At 39.9% G+C, this 22,674-nt stretch overlaps 1 protein-coding gene across 1 annotated transcript in view; it reads right to left on the reverse strand.

Annotated features, from left to right (window-relative positions):
• BEST4 (bestrophin 4) overlaps nucleotides 1-1,140 on the reverse strand; it is a 141,462-nt gene extending 140,322 nt beyond the window's left edge. Inside the window, exon 1 of the mRNA XM_085602800.1 lies at nucleotides 1,069-1,140. The gene's annotated coding sequence lies outside the window, so the exon portion shown is untranslated. The remainder of the gene's footprint in view (nucleotides 1-1,068) is intronic.
• Nucleotides 1,141-22,674: the final 21,534 nt, after the last annotated feature.

Genomic DNA, 22,674 nt, shown 5'->3' on the forward strand with positions numbered 1-22,674 from the left:
ACCAAAGTCTCACTTCTGTTCAAATACAGGAGAAGGCGCCATCGTCTCTCACTTCTGTCCCCATAAAGGAAGAAGTACTCTTCACACCCAGGCTCTGTTCACATCCAGAACAATCTACTTCCATTCAGAAGACAGTACTAAAGTCTCCATGGCAACAACATCTCTGCTGTTCAAATACAGCAGAAGGTACCAAAGTCTTCTTTTTCAGTTTCCATGCAGGAGAACACAGGATCTATCTCTAGCGTCTTTCTAGATCTCCTCTTTTGTTAGACATCAGAGCTTCCACCCGGCTTCTTCGAGGTGGAGAGAGAGGATGTGATGCTCCTGACTGGACTCAGGGGGCTTGCGCCTTCCACGCCCAGGCTTGGGAGACCTACATATCACTCAGGTCCATGACAGCAATGACGTGAGGTGTCCTACAGCTCCAGGTCCCCACATACAACCAGAAAGCCAGCTCCAGCCTCACTCACGACAGTGGGAGAGCCTGGCGGTGGCACCTTTACCTCTTCCAAGCCTGAGTAGGTCTGGAACTCAGAATTTCGAGGATGTGTTCCTCAGTCTGCGCGCACGGAGGCATCCACTAGTAGAATCCCACTGGGACCTCACCCGCAGAGCCATCAACTCCCATAGCATCGATTGGGAGGAGAGACCCGCAAACTCTGATCTTCCCGCAGACTTGGCAAGGCATGTGGGTTAGCCAGTATGGACCCAGATTTTGTATGAAATCAGTGGAAGTGTTGGCATAGTCTCAGCCTGGCACAGGACCAGATTACCTAGCGGGGTGAGTGCAGTCACGGCGATAAAGGGCTGGTTAGACTCATATGTTAATTTGTACTGTGTTCCGTTATTGTCCGTCCACAGGCCAACCTTGAGAACCTGATATTCAGTTGGGAAAACATGCCACTGTAGTCACAATCTCTCTCTGGGCGAGTGGTGCACAGCAAAGACCTTCCATTAGGGTCCATCGTACCAGGGGCGCTGATCTTCCCTTCTATGCCCAAATACACCACCACACGGGTAGTTGGATACATGTGCAGTGGACACCCGGGCGGACGGGCGCCCTCCTACCTGTGCTGCCGGTGCTGCCTTGGCCGTCTTTGCTCACTGTCCTGCCAATCATGTGTCCAGTGAGTAAAGCCAGCCTGAGCTTTGCACTTCCCCTTAAATACTCCTCTCCAGAGCTCACAGTGGAATTCATCACACTGATTTATGGGCTTATTTTATTGCAGATTCTGTGGCAAAGTATGCACATGACCCTTTTCTGAGAGCTGGCCAAGTGCTGAGACTCAAAGAACAACAGCTTTCAGCTGTGGTGAAATCAGCATCATTGTGGTCACATGAAGCCCCCTCTGGACTGTGGGACCTGGAACAGAAATCCTCTCCTTTTCAGGACCACCAGACCTCGGGTACATCCTCACTATCACCAGCCATGAGTTGCAGACCGTAGGGACCCCAGACTCCAGGCATTCCTTCCAACTCACCTGGTGCAACACACTCTGTGCTACACACATGCCAACATTTTGAAACAGGAAAGAGAGACATTTTGGGAAAATAATTGGGGGGCTTAATTTTTCCTGTTGGTATACATTGAAGCAAATTCAATTTCAGATGGGAGACAGCTAAAATAAAGCCATTTTGTGCTTAAAAAAGTCAACAGTCTTCTAAATCGGGTCCATTGGCATATATGGTACTACATGCACATTTAGTTGGCCATGGCAACTTAGCTCCTCATCCACCTGAAGAGAGTTAGGGAAGACCCCACTTCACAACCTGTCTACCTCCTCATGCCCTTGCCAGTGGGCATATGAGAAGCAAGCCCCTCACGGACATTTCACGGATGAGCATTGGTTTATTACGTGACACAAGAAATATTTAACTTCTCACAGCTGAACATGGGGGTCCAGAGATAACAATGCAACACAGCTGGCCGTGTCATGTACAGGTTAACTTCAGAGGGGGCAGCACTTTAGTGTTGCTTCCCTGCCAAATGTTTGCTTAGTCCCTCTTCGCTATCTATTCTGCTGTTTCCCTGCCAAAAGGATGCTAAGTCTCTCCTCACTATCTATCTTTGATTCACCGTAGGAGAGGCCTACTCTACATAGCTTTCTGTCAGCAGCAACTCAAGGTGCAGTTACAGAGCAATATTAAGCTGAATTGAACAAGAAAACTTTCCCAGGAACAGTATTCCAGGGTGACTACGTGTCACGGGGTCCACTAGACTGAGGACTTGAGATGAACGTGACAGCGTCCATTCTAGGGACAGCTGCAGAAACTCTATGGCATGTCTAATGATGCTCTGTCTTATATGGGAGTAAATATTTACACAAATGAATATAAATGTTAATTACCCGAATCTGATTGATGTGTTTTTGATTTCTCAAGATGTGGTCAGTAGTAAACTGCACTACAACTCATATTGCATATAGATTAAGTCAATTTATCATCAGATGTGTGTTCTCACTTATTCATCAGTGTCTGCATAAAGTTAAACCAAACTTGCGGCAGGTGGAGGCACGGGTAGCAGCGCTAACAAAGTAATGCTTCAATGATCGTTGTATTGGTGAAAACCCAATGCCCGTTCACCCAGAGAAGCCAACTGCCGAAAGTCCTTCCAGAGGTCAGTCTCTTTCACATTGAGTGGGCTTCTTTGGGCTGAGTTGGGGCTGTAGACCAGGGTTGGTGGTAGTGGGGATTCCCTGTTTCCTACTAAATATAGTAGATCAGATCATCGATTAAAGTGCCTGTAAGGGCAACAGATTGCAAGTTGTGGCCTTTGGGGTGACAAGGGGAGTGGGTGATTTGCTGCATCAGGTCTGTAGAAACAAGATGAAGATTGGGCTCTCCTAAATGAAAGATTATCTTTAAAGCTGTGTTTTGCACATTCGGATGTAATTCTTTGAGCTGCTTGGAATTGAAGTACCGTCTAGACCAGTGGTTCTTAACCCGTGGTCCGGGAAAGCCCTAGGGGTCCGCAACGCCTACTTAGTGGGTCCGCGGGTGCTAAGAAAATATAATAATACAACAGATTACTGAAGTGTATGTAATAAAGAAGGGAAATTGAAAGTGTTGCAGTGTTAAGTACATGTGAAGAAATCTGAAATGAAAGGCTAACGATTAAGTTGGTTTTCCTCAAATCAAGTTGATTGCATGCAATTTAAGGAAATGATGAATCAATCTCATGGGCAGGTGTATAAGCTTTTGCAGAATTGTATTGAGAATCAGCCAAATAAAAATTGAAGGGGTTCAAAATAAATGATATCACGTAGTACATTGACAATATGTTGTCTACAGCACAACTTGAATCTAAACATTTTGTGACATATGACAATGCAATGTGAGCCCACTCTCTGTATACAAAAAAGAATATCCATTTTAGTATTAAGACAAGACGTGTTGCAGTGAAATAAATGATCCAAGGACAAGATGTACATTGACGTTTCGGTCTCATGCAATAAGTATCCAAGAGACCAACTTCAGGACTGAGATGTTTATGTGTAGGTGAAAATAGGAACCAATTTATAATCGGCTTGATGGCAAACATTTTCCTCTATGATGATTCCAGGGTGACTACGTGTCACGGGGTCCACTAGACTGAGGACTTGAGATGAACGTGACAGCGTCCATTCTAGGGACAGCTGCAGAAACTCTATGGCATGTCTAATGATGCTCTGTCTTATATGGGAGTAAATATTTACACAAATGAATATAAATGTTAATTACCCGAATCTGATTGATGTGTTTTTGATTTCTCAAGATGTGGTCAGTAGTAAACTGCACTACAACTCATATTGCATATAGATTAAGTCAATTTATCATCAGATGTGTGTTCTCACTTATTCATCAGTGTCTGCATAAAGTTAAACCAAACTTGCGGCAGGTGGAGGCACGGGTAGCAGCGCTAACAAAGTAATGCTTCAATGATCGTTGTATTGGTGAAAACCCAATGCCCGTTCACCCAGAGAAGCCAACTGCCGAAAGTCCTTCCAGAGGTCAGTCTCTTTCACATTGAGTGGGCTTCTTTGGGCTGAGTTGGGGCTGTAGACCAGGGTTGGTGGTAGTGGGGATTCCCTGTTTCCTACTAAATATAGTAGATCAGATCATCGATTAAAGTGCCTGTAAGGGCAACAGATTGCAAGTTGTGGCCTTTGGGGTGACAAGGGGAGTGGGTGATTTGCTGCATCAGGTCTGTAGAAACAAGATGAAGATTGGGCTCTCCTAAATGAAAGATTATCTTTAAAGCTGTGTTTTGCACATTCGGATGTAATTCTTTGAGCTGCTTGGAATTGAAGTACCGTCTAGACCAGTGGTTCTTAACCCGTGGTCCGGGAAAGCCCTAGGGGTCCGCAACGCCTACTTAGTGGGTCCGCGGGTGCTAAGAAAATATAATAATACAACAGATTACTGAAGTGTATGTAATAAAGAAGGGAAATTGAAAGTGTTGCAGTGTTAAGTACATGTGAAGAAATCTGAAATGAAAGGCTAACGATTAAGTTGGTTTTCCTCAAATCAAGTTGATTGCATGCAATTTAAGGAAATGATGAATCAATCTCATGGGCAGGTGTATAAGCTTTTGCAGAATTGTATTGAGAATCAGCCAAATAAAAATTGAAGGGGTTCAAAATAAATGATATCACGTAGTACATTGACAATATGTTGTCTACAGCACAACTTGAATCTAAACATTTTGTGACATATGACAATGCAATGTGAGCCCACTCTCTGTATACAAAAAAGAATATCCATTTTAGTATTAAGACAAGACGTGTTGCAGTGAAATAAATGATCCAAGGACAAGATGTACATTGACGTTTCGGTCTCATGCAATAAGTATCCAAGAGACCAACTTCAGGACTGAGATGTTTATGTGTAGGTGAAAATAGGAACCAATTTATAATCGGCTTGATGGCAAACATTTTCCTCTATGATAGGACTATCATTAAGGCGTGCATCTCAAACAATAGATGATTAGGTGCTAAGTCGCTGTCTGGCATAGACTTTCATAGCCTGGAGAATGAGGTATATTCCAGCGCTAAAGATAGTGTCTGTGGTCAGTAGTGATCACTAGACTATGAACATGGGTGATGAACACTAAATTCACAATTTAAGATGTTCCGAATATATCACAAAACTTGTCTGCACTGGAGGGAGTCGTGCGATTATAAAAACTGTGTTTGTGTGGGCCCAAAGTCAAAGAGGAATGGGTTTCGGACTGAAGCTTTAATTGGAGAATGATACAGAAAATGGACAACCCAATATACCCTTGAGGGCTTGGGTAAAATTAGATGAACTGGTAAGAGGGTGCTTTCAAGGGATTAGTTTAGATACTTAATTGTATAGTTATCAATTGTACGCTATAGGATAGTTATATACCTATAGAACTGAATTCATTCAGCATTCATGTATTATAGATTATATCTTATGCATCAGTCATATAAATGCGAATCAAAACAGCATAAATAGATAAAGAAAGCAAAATGCACAGAGAGTCAATCACGAAGAAGCAACGGGTGTGTAAAAAAGCAGCAAGTTTATATCAGTCAATAAAGTCAAGGGTACTGAAAATAGACAGTTATACAAATACTGGAAGGAAATGGTATAGTCAATTATTCCTTCACGTAAACTAAATCAAACACTTTTTCATAATAATAGTAAATAATTATATAGAAAACAGTGTGACGGTCGACGTTTCGGTCTTTTAAATATCCATTCATAAGACCATCTTCAGGACAAGTCGATTAAAAGTTGACCCCTAGAGATAAAAATATAAATTAAACATAGCAAACATTCGTGCAGAATAGTATCTAATCTCTATTAAAGAAAATAGACAAATCAATTCCAATCATACATTATCTAGAAAAATATTACATAAAAAGTACATCCAATTAATTTGATGCATTGGGTCCATATTGGACCATCATTACTGAATCATTTCCATAAAACATTTAGCTGGTGGTAGATCAAATTGTGCATCCTAAATTACAACAATTATTCATATTATACTAAATATTTAATTGTTTATGAATTGAGAAACAGCAAGATTGAACCTTAGCCAATGTATTTTATCTGCAATTGAGCAAACTTATATATTATTCATTGCTACTAAATGTCCTGTCTCTCTGTGATTCACTGTAGGTGTTTTTAATCTACATTTCTGAATTTAATGGCTGATCATACTTAGTAGTTAGTCTAGTTTCATAGAATGTAGCTACCAACAAAATTCATCAATACAGATCCAATTGTCCGTTAAAAGAATTTTACCTTATATTAGGAAACTTTGGAGAGTAGAAAGGTCACCAAATGTGTAGTACAAGAAACGAAGTGATCTATAAATCACGTTCACAGATGTATATATCTCCATTCAGAGCTTACTCTAAGGAATATATTATATAGAGGATATTAGAGCGTTTCAAAGATATGTGTGAACATAATCAAGCAACAGCATATAAGGTTCGTATTACCTTATTCTTTTACGAATTTTATCCCAATCGAAAAATCAGATGGAATTTGGTTGTGTAGAAGTCGGGTGATATATAAATCTCACTTGTAGAAAGTGCGTATCCTTGATTGAATACTACTAGGAGAAAGAGTATTTGGGCGTTTAAAATATGTAGGCAAACATTACCAAGCAGTAAAAAAACCGCGCGTAATTATCAAGTGCATACCTGGCAATTATCAGTAGTGATTTTCAAGATGCAGCCAAATCCAACAATCGGGTGGCTTTGCTCACATGGAAGGAGTACTATTTAGATCTCACTTCAAAGGGCACGTGTCCTCAATTGGATAGAGCTAAGAGAGGGGATTTTTAAGCATTTTTAAAAAAAGAGTTCCTGAAAATTGTCAAGTCGGACGATTTAACGCATCTACATAGTGTAAACGTACCTGGCGGTTCACCAGCGATTACTCGGGCAGCATGCAGTCAGGTAACGGAGACCGTGAGCGACTCGACTCCATTTAAACTATTCGTAGTAACGGAAAGAGGACTAGCCATTGCCTCGAAGCATACAATCACTGTATTTGGCAGCCATCTTAGCATGACAAAGTATCATGTATTTTAGATGTCGAATGGACGCTACCTATTACCTCCATTATCCAAACATCATGAATTGATGTTGACTTAATATACGGACTTATTAATAGTAAAAAAGGGGGAAAATATTCAAATTAGTCAACCTATTGAGCACAGAGATAATTGATTAGCCATCTTGGTTTGGGATTACATATTGGCGGTCATGTTGACTCACATGGATCTATCTATATAGAAACGCATTTAATCTTGATTGATGTAATTCAGCCTTAGATGGTTTTACATTTTATTAATAAAGCTTATGTCATCAGATTTTTAATTTGAAGCGATATTATTAAATCAAAAGGGTAGATGCGAAATATTACTCTATACTAGACAACCTATCCAACCATGTCTATGTTGTTCACATACAAGCATTCAATCAAAAAAGTAAAACATGACTTAAACAAATACATTCTGTAGAACCTTATAGATAATCAACATTGTTGTTTCATAAACATTAAGAGCGTCTAGATGGTGTTAACAGAATAAACAAAGTGTTGACACAGCAGCCTTAATAAACATTTGTATCATAATTGCAATATTGATGGCGTCTACCAATTATTCATAAAGTGTAAATTTAAAAATAGTGGCACAGTTGATTATCAATACAATAGCATCCGATACATAACGTACACGTTGAAAGAATGGCACAGTTAGTTATCAGTACAATAAAATGATCATGTTCAAACATTTCAAAAAAAGGGGTGTTGATATGATGTTGATTCCAAGATAATTATTAGCAGTATAAAGATATCAAGGGAATCTCACAGTCTTATAGACATGCTAAAGTATGCCATTCAGTTGCTGAGTTGAGTCCATGATGAATCAGGTTAGTAAGGCATATTAGTTTGCCTTCTCGCATGGTTAAGACCTGATCAACATTATTTTGTCTTTTCGTGGGTTTTATTACATCCAATACCCACCATCTCATTTCATTTTCAGAGTGACCATATTTTTGATAGTGGTCTACAAGCGGGGCATTTTCTGTCAGGCATCTAATACGGGATTGATGCTGTAAAATTCTTTTCTTCACAGGTTGGACCGTTTTACCAATATCATGAAGATTACACGGGCATTGTATGCAATATATCACATTTCGTGTATTGCAATTGGAAAAAGCTTTGAGTGAAATAGTAATGTTGTTAATAGTGCAAATCTTCGTGGTTTGTGTGGTGTTGCACGCTAGACACATATTGCATTTGTAGTGTCCGATAATAGGAGACATTTGTCTCATATTATCCACAGTATTTTTTGTATCCTCTTCATAAGCCCTCACCAATCTATCTTTCAGATTGGTGCCCCTTTTAAAAGAGAATAGTGGTTTTTCAATGAGTTCCGGTAAATTCCTCAACAGGTTCCAATGTTTATTTATGATCTTTTTGATGGCATTTGTATGTGTACCAAATGTGGAAACACAGACTAATCGTGGCTGTTTTGGACGATCTTTAACACTAAGTAGTGCCTCTCTGTTATTAAACCATGCACGTTTCATAGATTTCTTGAGGAGTTTAGATGGATAACCTCTGGCCTTTAGTTTTTCTCTCAGTTTATTTGCCTCTATGAAGTAATCATCTTTAAATGTGCAATTCCTACGTAAACGCAGGAACTGCCCAAAGGGCAAGCCATCTTTTAATGCCTGAGGATGATGACTTTGATAATCTAGAAGTGTATTTCTAGAGGTGGGTTTTGTGTATAGAGAGGTATATAGATGATTAGTAGTGTCATTTTTAATCGTGATGTCTAAAAAATTCATCGTGGTTTTGTCAAATTCTATGGTGAATTGTAGATGTGGACTTCTCAAATTCAGCCAACAGTGGAACGCTTCAAGTTCTTCTTGTGTTCCACGCCAGACCATAAACACATCATCTATATATCTAAGCCACTTCTTGATGTTTGTAAAAAATGGATTAGACATATTGAGGATGAGGTCATTTTCGAATGTGGATACATAGATATTAGCAATATCTGGGGCATAAACAGCTCCCATCGCTACTCCTTTCTGTTGTTGGTAAAAGGTATAATGAAATATGAAAAAATTTTCACATAAAGAAATACGCACACATTCAAGTATGAACTCTGTTGGTACCTGATGAGGTCTGGGTCTGGTCTCAAGAAGTTTATGTAAAATCTGTAAAACTTCTTGTTGTGGAATATTTGTATATAAGCTCTCTATGTCCATAGAGACCAAATATTCAAATGTGGGGTCAAAGTCATAATTCTCAACCGTGTTGATCACAGTCATGGTATCCCTGATGTAGGAGGGTTGGTTAATGGCAAATGGTCTAATGAAATAATCCGCGTATTGAGCCAAAGGTTTCAGAATAGAGTTACATCCCGAAACTATCGGACGTCCTGGCGGGTTCAAAGGATCTTTATGCACCTTTGGGAGCATATATATCGCGGGTACTGTAGGTGTTTTATTGATAAGAAAAGCAGCCTCCTTATCAGAAAGCCAGCCACCCTCAAGACCTGATTTACTTAGTCTTGCTATTTCTTGTGTCAGTCTGCTAGTAGGGTTAGTTGCAAGTTTCTTATAGTGGGCCGTGACAGAAAGTTGTTTAATAACCTCTAGATCATATTTCTCTCTGTCCCAGAGCACTATACCTCCTCCCTTGTCCGCCGGTTTTATAAGAACATTTGGGAGTGATTGTAGGTTCTGAAGGGCTGATTGTTTCTCTCTGGAGAAATTGGATTTGTATTTCATCCTTTCACTGAAGAGATTATCAATTTCTATAAGTATGGCATTCTCAAAGGTTACAATTTCTTTTCTGATCATTGAGTCAGTAGGATAAAATGTTGACCGATTTCTTAAACCTGTGACTCCAGGATTAGTTATTAGATCCTTATTAGCACAGTAGTTCTTAAGTCTTACCGTGCGGAAGAATTTGTAAATTTCAAGTTTCGTCTGAAAAAGATCATTCCTATAGGTGGGGATGAAACTTAGACCCGCTGAGAGGACTGCAGTCTCCTGTTCTGATAGTATATGTGAAGACAGATTGAAGATAGGTATCGTTTGATTCGGATCTACCATTCGTAGCACTGGTTGCGGGTCTGGCGGAACCCTGGTGTATATTGATTGCGATACCATCCTCGTTTGGATGGCCGTTGTCTCCGAGGTGGACCCGTGCCTCGGCGATCCTGGCCTAAAAAACTCTGTCTAGAGGTAGATGGTTGTTGATCGTATTGTCGGTAGGATGTGTCTGTTGATTGATCACTACCTGTGTCTGAATTTGTGTCAGAAAAGGTGATTCTTTTTTTATTAGTCTGAACTGAATTCTGTGGATTATAAAAATCCTTTTGTAAATAGGGGTACGTCTTTTCTTTATTGTATCTTTTAATATCGTTTTGAAGTTTCTCAGTTTTTTTATGAGCGTTGAAATCTTCAAATTCTTTTATCGTCTGTTGAACTTTATCCAAAAGAAATTTGCCATTAGTGATGGCCGAATCTCCTAGTATCTTTTTTTCTAGGGTCTCTATTTCTTTTGTTAAGATCTTAAGTTGCCTAAGGGCTGTTTCTATGCTCAACACCATCCAGGTGCGAGAGCACTTATTTGCTGAAAAGCTGAAGCCTATTTTAAATTCCTCATCATCCGTAAATATTATTGGAATATTACGAATTTGGAGACCAGATGGAATTATATTAGCATTGAGACAATCGGTTAGGAATTTAGCATGCAGTTCAGTGCGTACAAGTTTCTTTTTAAGGCGCTCTAGTTGATTAAGGTCTGATTCATAGGGGACTTGGGCTGTTGAACCTTTGTTACCCAATAATGGGGGACCTCCTGCAATTTTAAGAATATATTCATCAGAGTATGATAATGTCTCTGCTTCAGACATAGATAGCTAGTTCCTAACACAAACAAACAAACAAAACCACTTAAAAGTGATCCACAACAGACAACCGTCTGCGCTTAAAACTGATACAGAAAATGGACAACCCAATATACCCTTGAGGGCTTGGGTAAAATTAGATGAACTGGTAAAAGGGTGCCTTCAAGGGATTAGTTTAGATACTTAATTGTATAGTTATCAATTGTACGCTATAGGATAGTTATATACCTATACAACTGAATTCATTCAGCATTCATGTATTATAGATTATACCTTATGCATCAGTCATATAAATGCGAATCAAAACAGCATAAATAGATCTTATATACAAATATTCCACAACAAGAAGTTTTACAGATTTTACATAAACTTCTTGAGACCAGACCCAGACCTCATCAGGTACCAACAGAGTTCATACTTGAATGTGTGCGTATTTCTTTATGTGAACATTTTTTCATATTTCATAATACATTTTACCAACAACAGAAAGGAGTAGCGATGGGAGCTGTTTATGCCCCAGATATTGCTAATATCTATGTATCCACATTCGAAAATGACCTCATCCTCAATATGTCTAATCCATTTTTTACAAACATCAAGAAGTGGCTTAGATATATAGATGATGTGTTTATGGTCTGGCGTGGAACACAAGAAGAACTTGAAGCGTTCCACTGTTGGCTGAATTTGAGAAGTCCACATCTACAATTCACCATAGAATTTGACAAAACCACGATGAATTTTTTAGACATCACGATTAAAAATGACACTACTAATCATCTATATACCTCTCTATACACAAAACCCACATCTAGAAATACACTTCTAGATTATCAAAGTCATCATCCTCAGGCATTAAAAGATGGCTTGCCCTTTGGGCAGTTCCTGCGTTTACGTAGGAATTGCACATTTAAAGATGATTACTTCATAGAGGCCAATAAACTGAGAGAAAAACTAAAGGCCAGAGGTTATCCATCTAAACTCCTCAAGAAATCTATGAAACGTGCATGGTTTAATAACAGAGAGGCACTACTTAGTGTTAAAGATCGTCCAAAACAGCCACGATTAGTCTGTGTTTCCACATTTGGTACACATACAAATGCCATCAAAAAGATCATAAATAAACATTGGAACCTGTTGAGGAATTTACCGGAACTCATTGAAAAACCACTATTCTCTTTTAAAAGGGGCACCAATCTGAAAGATAGATTGGTGAGGGCTTATGAAGAGGATACAAAAAATACTGTGGATAATATGAGACAACTGTCTCCTATTATCGGACACTGCAAATGCAATATGTGTCTAGCGTGCAACATCACACAAACCACGAAGATTTGCACTATTAACAACATTACTATTTCACTCAAAGCTTTTTCCAATTGCAATAAACGAAATGTGATATATTGCATACAATGCCCGTGTAATCTTCATTATATTGGTAAAACGGTCCAACCTGTGAAGAAAAGAATTTTACAGCATCAATCCCGTATTAGATGCCTGACAGAAAATGCCCCGTTTGTAGACCACTATCAAAAATATGGTCACTCTGAAAATGAAATGAGATGGTGGGTATTGGATGTAATAAAACCCACGAAAAGACAAAATAATGTTGATCAGGTCTTAACCATGCGAGAAGGCAAACTAATATGCCTTACTAACCTGATTCATCATGGACTCAACTCAGCAACTGAATGGCATACTTTAGCATGTCTATAAGACTGTGAGATTCCCTTGATATCTTTATACTGCTAATAATTATCTTGGAATCAACATCATATCAACACCCCTTTTTTTGAAATGTTTGAACATGATCATTTTATTGTACTGATAACTAACTGTGCCATTCTTTCAACGTGTACGTTATGTATCGGATGCTATTGTATTGATAATCAACTGTGCCACTATTTTTAAATTTACACTTTATGAATAATTGGTAGACGCCATCAATATTGCAATTATGATACAAATGTTTATTAAGGCTGCTGTGTCAACACTTTGTTTATTCTGTTAACACCATCTAGACGCTCTTAATGTTTATGAAACAACAATGTTGATTATCTATAAGGTTCTACAGAATGTATTTGTTTAAGTCATGTTTTACTTTTTTGATTGAATGCTTGTATGTGAACAACATAGACATGGTTGGATAGGTTGTCTAGTATAGAGTAATATTTCGCATCTACCCTTTTGATTTAATAATATCGCTTCAAATTAAAAATCTGATGACATAAGCTTTATTAATAAAATGTAAAACCATCTAAGGCTGAATTACATCAATCAAGATTAAATGCGTTTCTATATAGATAGATCCATGTGAGTCAACATGTCCGCCAATATGTAATCCCAAACCAAGATGGCTAATCAATTATCTCTGTGCTCAATAGGTTGACTAATTTGAATATTTTCCCCCTTTTTTACTATTAATAAGTCCGTATATTAAGTCAACATCAATTCATGATGTTTGGATAATGGAGGTAATAGGTAGCGTCCATTCGACATCTAAAATACATGATACTTTGTCATGCTAAGATGGCTGCCAAATACAGTGATTGTATGCTTCGAGGCAATGGCTAGTCCTCTTTCCGTTACTACGAATAGTTTAAATGGAGTCGAGTCGCTCACGGTCTCCGTTACCTGACTGCATGCTGCCCGAGTAATCGCTGGTGAACCGCCAGGTACGTTTACACTATGTATATGCGTTAAATCGTCCGACTTGACAATTTTCAGGAACTCTTTTTTAAAAAATGCTTAAAAATCCCCTCTCTTAGCTCTATCCAATTGAGGACACGTGCCCTTTGAAGTGAGATCTAAATAGTACTCCTTCCATGTGAGCAAAGCCACCCGATTGTTGGATTTGGCTGCATCTTGAAAATCACTACTGATAATTGCCAGGTATGCACTTGATAATTACGCGCGTTTTTTTTACTGCTTGGTAATGTTTGCCTACATATTTTAAACGCCCAAATACTCTTTCTCCTAGTAGTATTCAATCAAGGATACGCACTTTCTACAAGTGAGATTTATATATCACCCGACTTCTACACAACCAAATTCCATCTGATTTTTCGATTGGGATAAAATTCGTAAAAGAATAAGGTAATACGAACCTTATATGCTGTTGCTTGATTATGTTCACACATATCTTTAAAATGCTCTAATATCCTCTATATAATATATTCCTTAGAGTAAGCTCTGAATGGAGATATATACATCTGTGAACGTGATTTATAGATCACTTCGTTTCTTGTACTACACATTTGGTGACCTTTCTACTCTCCAAAGTTTCCTAATATAAGGTAAAATTCTTTTAACGGACAATTGGATCCGTATTGATGAATTTTGTTGGTAGCTACATTCTATGAAACTAGACTAACTACTAAGTATGATCAGCCATTAAATTCAGAAATGTAGATTAAAAACACCTACAGTGAATCGCAGAGAGACAGGACATTTAGTAGCAATGAATAATATATAAGTTTGCTCAATTGCAGATAAAATACATTGGCTAAGGTTCAATCTTGCTGTTTCTCAATTCATAAACAATTAAATATTTAGTATAATATGAATAATTGTTGTAATTTAGGATGCACAATTTGATCTACCACCAGCTAAATGTTTTATGGAAATGATTCAGTAATGATGGTCCAATATGGACCCAATGCATCCAATTAATTGGATGTACTTTTTATGTAATATTTTTCTAGATAATGTATGATTGGAATTGATTTGTCTATTTTCTTTAATAGAGATTAGATACTATTCTGCACGGGTGTGTGCTATGTTTAATTTATATTTTTATCTCTAGGGGTCAACTTTTAATCGACTTGTCCTGAAGATGGTCTTATGAATGGGTATTTAAAAGACCGAAACGTCGACTGTCACACTGTTTTCTATATAATTATTTACTATTATTATGAAAAAGTGTTTGATTTAGTTTACGTGAAGGAATAATTGACTATACCATTTCCTTCCAGTATTTGTATAACTGTCTATTTTCAGTACCCTTGACTTTATTGACTGATATAAACTTGCTGCTTTTTTACACACCCGTTGCTTCTTCGTGATTGACTCTCTGTGCATTTTGCTTTCTTTATCTATTTATGCTGTTTTGATTCGCATTTATATGACTGATGCATAAGATATAATCTATAATACATGAATGCTGAATGAATTCAGTTCTATAGGTATATAACTATCCTATAGCGTACAATTGATAACTATACAATTAAGTATCTAAACTAATCCCTTGAAGGCACCCTTTTACCAGTTCATCTAATTTTACCCAAGCCCTCAAGGGTATATTGGGTTGTCCATTTTCTGTATCAGTTTTAAGCGCAGACGGTTGTCTGTTGTGGATCACTTTTAAGTGGTTTTGTTTGTTTGTTTGTGTTAGGAACTAGCTATCTATGTCTGAAGCAGAGACATTATCATACTCTGATGAATATATTCTTAAAATTGCAGGAGGTCCCTCATTATTGGGTAACAAAGGTTCAACAGCCCAAATCCCCTATGAATCAGACCTTAATCAACTAGAGCGCCTTAAAAAGAAACTTGTACGCACTGAACTGCATGCTAAGTTCCTAACCGATTGTCTCAATGCTAATATAATTCCATCTGGTCTCCAAATTCGTAATATTCCAATAATCTTTACGGATGATGAGGAATTTAAAATAGGCTTCAGCCTTTCAGCAAATAAGTGCTCTCGCACCTGGATGGTGTTGAGCATAGAAACAGCCCTTAGGCAACTTAAGATCTTAACAAAAGAAATAGAAACCCTAGAAAAAAAGATACTAGGAGATTCGGCCATCACTAATGGCAAATTTCTTTGGATAAAGTTCAACAGACGATAAAAGAATTTGAAGATTTCAACGCTCATAAAAAAACTGAGAAACTTCAAAACGATATTAAAAGATACAATAAAGAAAAGACGTACCCCTATTTACAAAAGGATTTTTATAATCCACAGAATTCAGTTCAGACTAATAAAAAAAGAATCACCTTTTCTGACACAAATTCAGACACAGGTAGTGATCAATCAACAGACACATCCTACCGACAATACGATCAACAACCATCTACCTCTAGACAGAGTTTTTTAGGCCAGGATCGCCGAGGCACGGGTCCACCTCGGAGACAACGGCCATCCAAACGAGGATGGTATCGCAATCAATATACACCAGGGTTCCGCCAGACCCGCAACCAGTACTACGAATGGTAGATCCGAATCAAACGATACCTATCTTCAATCTGTCTTCACATATACTATCAGAACAGGAGACTGCAGTCCTCTCAGCGGGTCTAAGTTTCATCCCCACCTATAGGAATGATCTTTTTCAGACGAAACTTGAAATTTACAAATTCTTCCGCACGGTAAGACTTAAGAACTACTGTGCTAATAAGGATCTAATAATTAATCCTGGAGTCACAGGTTTAAGAAATCGGTCAACATTTTATCCTACCGACTCAATGATCAGAAAAGAAATTGTAACCTTTGAGAATGCCATACTTATAGAAATTGATAATCTCTTCAGTGAAAGGATGAAATACAAATCCAATTTCTCCAGAGAGAAACAATCAGCCCTTCAGAACCTACAATCACTCCCAAATGTTCTTATAAAACCAGCGGACAAGGGAGGAGGTATAGTGCTCTGGGACAGAGAGAAATATGATCTAGAGGTTATTAAACAACTTTCTGTCACGGCCCACTATAAGAAACTTGCAACTAACCCTACTAGCAGACTGACACAAGAAATAGCAAGACTAAGTAAATCAGGTCTTGAGGGTGGCTGGCTTACTGATAAGGAGGCTGCTTTTCTTATCAATAAAACACCTACAGTACCCGCGATATATATGCTCCCAAAGGTGCATAAAGATCCTTTGAACCCGCCAGGACGTCCGATAGTTTCGGGATGTAACTCTATTCTGAAACCTTTGGCTCAATACGCGGATTATTTCATTAGACCATTTGCCATTAACCAACCCTCCTACATCAGGGATACCATGGCTGTGATCAACACGGTTGAGAATTATGACTTTGACCCCACATTTGAATATTTGGTCTCTATGGACATAGAGAGCTTATATACAAATATTCCACAACAAGAAGTTTTACAGATTTTACATAAACTTCTTGAGACCAGACCCAGACCTCATCAGGTACCAACAGAGTTCATACTTGAATGTGTGCGTATTTCTTTATGTGAAAATTTTTTCATATTTCATTATACCTTTTACCAACAACAGAAAGGAGTAGCGATGGGAGCTGTTTATGCCCCAGATATTGCTAATATCTATGTATCCACATTCGAAAATGACCTCATCCTCAATATGTCTAATCCATTTTTTACAAACATCAAGAAGTGGCTTAGATATATAGATGATGTGTTTATGGTCTGGCGTGGAACACAAGAAGAACTTGAAGCGTTCCACTGTTGGCTGAATTTGAGAAGTCCACATCTACAATTCACCATAGAATTTGACAAAACCACGATGAATTTTTTAGACATCACGATTAAAAATGACACTACTAATCATCTATATACCTCTCTATACACAAAACCCACCTCTAGAAATACACTTCTAGATTATCAAAGTCATCATCCTCAGGCATTAAAAGATGGCTTGCCCTTTGGGCAGTTCCTGCGTTTACGTAGGAAGTGCACATTTAAAGGTGATTACTTCATAGAGGCAAATAAACTGAGAGAAAAACTAAAGGCCAGAGGTTATCCATCTAAACTCCTCAAGAAATCTATGAAACGTGCATGGTTTAATAACAGAGAGGCACTACTTAGTGTTAAAGATCGTCCAAAACAGCCACGATTAGTCTGTGTTTCCACATTTGGTACACATACAAATGCCATCAAAAAGATCATAAATAAACATTGGAACCTGTTGAGGAATTTACCGGAACTCATTGAAAAACCACTATTCTCTTTTAAAAGGGGCACCAATCTGAAAGATAGATTGGTGAGGGCTTATGAAGAGGATACAAAAAATACTGTGGATAATATGAGACAACTGTCTCCTATTATCGGACACTACAAATGCAATATGTGTCTAGCGTGCAACACCACACAAACCACGAAGATTTGCACTATTAACAACATTACTATTTCACTCAAAGCTTTTTCCAATTGCAATACACGAAATGTGATATATTGCATACAATGCCCGTGTAATCTTCATTATATTGGTAAAACGGTCCAACCTGTGAAGAAAAGAATTTTACAGCATCAATCCCGTATTAGATGCCTGACAGAAAATGCCCCGCTTGTAGACCACTATCAAAAATATGGTCACTCTGAAAATGAAATGAGATGGTGGGTATTGGATGTAATAAAACCCACGAAAAGACAAAATAATGTTGATCAGGTCTTAACTAGGCCTGGGCAAAAATTTCGTTCCGTTCGCGGAAATTGCGATAATTTGACATTTTTGCGTTCCGCGGAGAGCGCGAAAATGTCAAAAATTCCGGTTTCCGCAGCTTGGCGATAATTTGTTTCTTGCTCGCGCTGTAAAATGATACATTCTCGCGCGCGCGCGATCGCCTTACCTGAATCCCTGCGTTCGCCGACAAGTTTTCTTGATCCGGTCGCGTTCTCCATGAGATGTTGTATTGTTTTTAGCCATTTGCGCTGTCTCGCGACAGTTCGCGCCCGCAGTGACGTCATGCGTCGCGCGATCACGTCTTTCTTCTCGCGATCATGCACCGCGAGAACAACTCAAAACAAGATGGCCGCGCCCGCAAGCAACCACATGGGTAAGTTGGCGACCCGCAACCATGCAGAAAATCTCGCGAACATGCCGGAAAAAAACTTCCGCATCTTCGCGATATTTCTGCTTGTTTGCGATAATTTTAAACATTCTCGCGATAATTTGCGAAGGTTAATTCCGCAAATTCCGCCCACCCCTAGTCTTAACCATGCGAGAAGGCAAACTAATATGCCTTACTGACCTGATTCATCATGGACTCAACTCAGCAACTGAATGGCATACTTTAGCATGTCTATAAAACTGTGAGATTCCCTTGATATCTTTATACTGCTAATAATTATCTTGGAATCAACATCATATCAACACCCCTTTTTTTGAAATGTTTGAACATCATCATTTTATTGTACTGATAACTAACTGTGCCATTCTTTCAACGTGTACGTTATGTATCGGATGCTATTGTATTGATAATCAACTGTGCCACTATTTTTAAATTTACACTTTATGAATAATTGGTAGACGCCATCAATATTGCAATTATGATACAAATGTTTATTAAGGCTGCTGTGTCAACACTTTGTTTATTCTGTTAACACCATCTAGACGCTCTTAATGTTTATGAAACAACAATGTTGATTATCTATAAGGTTCTACAGAATGTATTTGTTTAAGTCATGTTTTACTTTTTTGATTGAATGCTTGTATGTGAACAACATAGACATGGTTGGATAGGTTGTCTAGTATAGAGTAATATTTTGCATCTACCCTTTGATTTAATAATATAGCTTCAAATTAAAAATCTGATGACATAAGCTTTATTAATAAAATGTAAAACCATCTAAGGCTGAATTACATCAATCAAGATTAAATGCGTTTCTATATAGATAGATCCATGTGAGTCAACATGTCCGCCAATATGTAATCCCAAACCAAGATGGCTAATCAATTATCTCTGTGCTCAATAGGTTGACTAATTTGAATATTTTCCCCCTTTTTTACTATTAATAAGTCCGTATATTAAGTCAACATTAATTCATGATGTTTGGATAATGGAGGTAATAGGTAGCGTCCATTCGACATCTAAAATACATGATACTTTGTCATGCTAATATGGCTGCCAAATACAGTGATTGTATGCTTCGAGGCAATGGCTAGTCCTCTTTCCGTTACTACGAATAGTTTAAATGGAGTCGAGTCGCTCACGGTCTCCGTTACCTGACTGCATGCTGCCCGAGTAATCGCTGGTGAACCGCCAGGTACGTTTACACTATGTAGATGCGTTAAATCGTCCGACTTGACAATTTTCAGGAACTCTTTTTTAAAAAATGCTTAAAAATCCCCTCTCTTAGCTCTATCCAATTGAGGACACGTGCCCTTTGAAGTGAGATCTAAATAGTACTCCTTCCATGTGAGCAAAGCCACCCGATTGTTGGATTTGGCTGCATCTTGAAAATCACTACTGATAATTGCCAGGTATGCACTTGATAATTACGCGCGTTTTTTTTACTGCCTGGTAATGTTTGCCTACATATTTTAAACACCCAAATACTCTTTCTCCTAGTAGTATTCAATCAAGGATACGCACTTTCTACAAGTGAGATTTATATATCACCCGACTTCTACACAACCAAATTCCATCTGATTTTTCGATTGGGATAAAATTTGTAAAAGAATAAGGTAATACGAACCTTATATGCTGTTGCTTGATTATGTTCACACATATCTTTAAAACGCTCTAATATCCTCTATATAATATATTCCTTAGAGTAAGCTCTGAATGGAGATATATACATCTGTGAACGTGATTTATAGATCACTTCGTTTCTTGTACTACATATTTGGTGACCTTTCTACTCTCCAAAGTTTCCTAATATAAGGTAAAATTCTTTTTTTTTTTTGAAACCTTTATTACAGAAGTCAAAAGAGTTACAAAGATGGGCCTACAACCTTCGGGCCGGCCGCTAGCAAACGATAAGAACATAGAATACAAGTGAGAAACACATGCTGCAGCGAGAGAGAGATCACAGGAGTTGGAAAGAAAAAACATTGGCGGCCACACCATCCGGACCCCCCAGATGGCGGTTCCATTTTTATGTAAGAAATAACAAACAAATCCACAAGGCAGCAAAAAATCGAAGCAGCAATATGCGCTCCCCCGGGGAGGACCCTACCGATACACAGGAAAAGCGGGGGGGGACAGGCCAGAGCGGAGACAAAGCGGACTCCGTACCCAGAACCAAAGAGACAAGGAGACTAGGGAGACGGGGCCAGTGCCAGTTCAGGCGTCAGCGGCGGGGTACAAATTCCGCCACGGTAGGAGTTCCAAGGGCCCCACACTTTCACCCATTTCCCAGGCTTACCTCTCGCGACATACACCACTTTTTCCCGAAACATACACCAATCCATGTTGTCCTTCCATGCCGAGATCGTAGGCGCCCTCTGGGAGCCCCACAGTTGCGCTATGTCACGCTTTGCCACCATATAGCCCAGAGTCACCCACCACGTCTGCGGCACTGAGTAATCAGTCGGCTCCCACACATTTAGCAGACACCTCCTCGCCTCAGGAAGCAGCGGCACATGTGTGACCGCCCGCAACACCGCATGCACACCACGCCAGAATCGCGCTACCTCCGGACATTCCCACAAAATATGGACGAAGGTCCCCAATGAACTACACCCACGCTTACACAACCCATCCACGGAATATCCCATACGCAGCAAACCCGGCCCCGTAACATAGACCCTATGGAGTATTTTGAGCTGGACGAAGCGAAGGCGGGCCGGTATGGCCACCTCTTTCGGGGAGGCCACCGCAAACACCCAGTCCTCGTCGTCCAGCTCCAATCCATCAGCGACCCACGCCTCACGAAGGCTAGTCAACAGTCCCGAGCGATCATTGATGAGCTTTTTATAAATCAAGGAAATCGTGCCATCCGGCACATGCCCATCTAGCACTCTATCTTCCAGAGGGGAGTACTCCGGGATGGAGGCAACATCCGGGAATACGGAGACCAGCGTGTGACGGACCTGTAGATATCGAAAGTACTCCCTGTCATGCAACTGGAATTCCGTCTGCAGCACATCGAATGTCTTGAATCCCCCCCTCGTCCAGAGATCGCCCACCCTGCTGATGCCTATCATGTCCCACTGCTCAAAACCCTTCGAGGTCCACAGGGAGCCCAGCCACTCAGAGGCATACAGTGGCGTCGCCCGGGTCAAGCGATCCTTCCACCCCATCGCCAAGTTTGCCGCGTGCCACACCCATACCATGACCCGCGTAGAGCCCGTCAGACGCGCGTCGAGCGATCGAGAATAAAGCGCCCGATTGTAGTCACCACCCGGCAGTAATAGTTTATCCATCTCAAAGGCCGGGTTTAAAGCAGGCCCGTAAAGGCCGTGGTTTATCGCGGCCAGCTGGGAGGCCCAGTAGTACCGTTTGATGTCTGGGAGGGCGACCCCCCCGTCATACCACGGGAGTGTCAGCTTCGCAAGGGCGATACGCGGTCTCCCATCCCAGAATAGTTGGCGCTGCAAACTCTCTACCTCGGGAAAGTAGCGCGCCGGGACAACATCCATCGTGTTCTGTAAAGCATATAGGAAACGTGGCAGCGACATCATCTTAAACAATGCCGCACGGCCAAGCGACGAGAGCGGCAGGCGCCCCCAACGCGCCACGTCCTCCTTCAGGCGCTGGAGGGGGGGGGAGCAAATTTTGTTTATATCGGGCCTCAGCATCCAGGGTAATGAAGATACCCAGGTATTTAAATCCCTGCGAGGCGACCTGGATAGGGCAGCCTCGCGGCAGGATAGGAGTCTCCCCGGAGAGGACATACACACAGGATTTAGCCCAGTTGATGACTAGGCCAGAATTACGGCCAAAGGAATGCAAAACATCCACTAATACAATCAGCGATTTACGCGGGGAAGCAAGGTAAAAAAGGATATCATCCGCGTAAAGAGATTCGCGATCCTCATACTCAGGGGTCCAACGGAGACCACGAATGGAAGGCTCCCACCGCAGCCACTCCGCCAGGGGCTCCAAGGCAAGCGCGAAGAGGAGCGGCGAC

Source organism: Triturus cristatus, chromosome 4_2 (assembly GCF_964204655.1).
Source record: "Triturus cristatus chromosome 4_2, aTriCri1.1, whole genome shotgun sequence".
NCBI lineage: Eukaryota > Metazoa > Chordata > Amphibia > Caudata > Salamandridae > Triturus > Triturus cristatus.